The sequence below is a fragment of the Pristis pectinata genome, chromosome 15 (genome assembly GCF_009764475.1).
Source record: "Pristis pectinata isolate sPriPec2 chromosome 15, sPriPec2.1.pri, whole genome shotgun sequence".
Taxonomy (NCBI): Eukaryota; Metazoa; Chordata; class Chondrichthyes; order Rhinopristiformes; family Pristidae; genus Pristis; species Pristis pectinata.
The window spans coordinates 29,925,875-29,928,613 of NC_067419.1; positions in this window are offsets into that span (position 1 = coordinate 29,925,875).

Consider the following 2,739-nt stretch of genomic DNA (forward strand, 5'->3'; position numbering starts at 1 on the left):
GTGGAGTACCAGAGATCAACTATTTATAAGATATATAAATCATCTACATGAGGAAACCAAATGTGTAATTTCTAAATTTGCTGACGACACAAACTGGGTGAGATTGTAAATTATGAGCAGGATGCAAAATAACGTAGATACATTGAACAACTGGGCAATGCATTATAATATGGCTAATTGTAAAGTTATCCAACAGTAGGGAAAACAGAAAGGTAGTGTATTATTTAAATAATGTTATATTGGGAATTGTCAAATGTACAAAGAGCCTTGGGTGTTCTGGTATACGAATCACCGAAAGCAAACATTCAAATGCAGGAAGCAGATAAGGCAAATGATACGTTGTCCTTTATAAAAAGAGGATTTCAATTCAGGAGCAGAGATATCTTGCTACAATAATACTTGGCTTTAATGAGTCCAGACTTCAAGTATAGTTTGCTGTTTTGGTCTCCTTATCTAAACAAAGATATATTTGCATAGAGAGGGTACAATGAAGATTCACCAGACTGAGTCCAAGGGTAGATATATGAGGAGTGATGTGATTAGGTCAACCAGGTTTGAATTTACTGGAGTTGAGAATGAAGGGATCTAATTCAAATGTACAATACTCTGATAGATAAGGGAAACATCTATCTGATAGATAGATAGATGTTTTCCTACCTGGAGTATCTAGTACAAGGGGTCATAGTCTCAGGTTACAGACTGAGATGAGGAGAAATTTCTTCACTCAGAGGGGTGAACCTGTAGGACTTGATACCACAGAGGACTGTAGAGACAAAAATTACTGAATAAACTTAAGAATCAGATATGCAAGACAGCGAAGGGTTAGTTTAATTTGGCATCATGGTCGACCCAGACACCGTGAGCTGAAGAGCCTGTTCCTGTGCTGTACTGTTCTTTGTTCTATGTAAATTTCTAGTCTCAAAAGGCCTCAAGGATAGGATGTGAGAGTGGGAATATTGGATGAGATAAATGATCAGCCATGATCATATTGATTGGCTCAAAGTTCAAATGGCTTACACCTGCTCCTATTTTCAATGCTTTTATGTTTCTAATTATAAAACTAATGAGAAGAATGTAATGTCCTTTTGAAGAGGCACCAAACACTTGAGGTACAACAAATTACCATGAGTATTTAAAGAAGCATAACAAGTTGGAGAAGATGCATAAACTTTTACCTTAAGGCCTCATTTTCAAGCTTATTATGGCCTTCTCTGTTCAATACTGAGTTTAACGTGGCTAGATAGTGGTCGTATCATTCTCATTTATACATCCACTAGACCAAGCTTTTTCTTTAATTATGCCATTACCATCTCCCCTTTGCCTTGTATCATAATCTCTTAAATTATTTAATCTCTCCTGCCTTCTACTCTATCAATATTTCTCCTTTGTTTCTGCACCCCCCCCCTTCCTTTCCCTGCATTCTGAAATTTGTCAGCTTTTTTTTCATGAGATAAAATATCATAATTTCTACATGAATGCTGCCTGATCTAATGTTTAAAACATTTTTCTGTTCTACTCATGTGGTTTCTTATTATTGTCACCTGTTCCATAGTTCAGTGCGTGACCCAAGATTTTGCACTCAGTTTCAGATCTCAAGACTATTCCCAAAAACCATAGTACCAAAACCAATCCAATGCCTTAGAGGTTTACATCTGTCACTGCCCAGTAGTGTAAAGTTTCCTTTATTCTTAAGAGTCCATTTGAAATAAATCAGTGCGTTAAAACCATTTATTCTCAAGTTTACATTTCACAGTTTGGCAAGTATACACAAGCAATTCCAGTATTTGCTATTTTTAGTTAGGAAAATTAAGTCTTATAGCAGGCCACGTCAAATAACTATTACCAAGAAGAAACGTGTGCAGTTTAGATTCTTATACAGCGTGACTTTTTAAATGAGCGATTGTGTCCTGCAAAATAGTCACCCAATATCTGTTTAGTTATTTTAATACTACCCTCAAAAAGGAATCCATTTTTTAAGCGATCAAAATGTGATAAAGATACAGGGAATAAACTAAGGTCTAACTGGAAAGATTTTCTTGGATTGCTGGAAATTGGGAAGTTCTTTCAATGAACCAACACAAATATGACAGGCCAAGTGGCCTCCTCCCGTCGTACATAATTCACCAAACCTTTAATTCACCAAGCATTAAATACAAAGTAACTACAGAACTGTTGTACACAGTTTACCAGGAAAGGCTCAAGTAGACGTACTAATTAAAATTCTGAAGAATGATCTTCAACCTGAAACGTTAATTCTGTTTCTCTTTCCACAGACGTTGTCTTGCCGCGCTAAATGCTTCCAGCACTTTCTGTGTGTTTTTTAGTTCATTGCCCCAGCATCTGCAGTGTTTTGGTTTTCAAATTAAAGAGCGCGCCCGGTTGGACACGTTGCAATACAATCGGAAACGGAAATGCGTTTTATTTTTTAAACAAAATCTGATGCAATATCCAAAAACGACCCACCAACTGCGACAGTTAAACCTCGCATCGCTCTCTACCCCGTGTTTACCGGCTTTACCCACCGTGCCCACCGAGGGACGGAGAAGCGAGCCTCGCAACACCCGAAGGGGCTCCTGGCTCCCCGGACGCAACACAAAGAAGCGGACTACATCTCCCAGCATGCTGGCCGAGCGGTGGGCGGGTCCACGGGTTCCGTGACGACATAATACAAATCATCGGATTGAGCCAATCGGGAAGCGAGTCTCCAACGCGCGGGGCCGGCCGCTCCGGTTGTCTCCC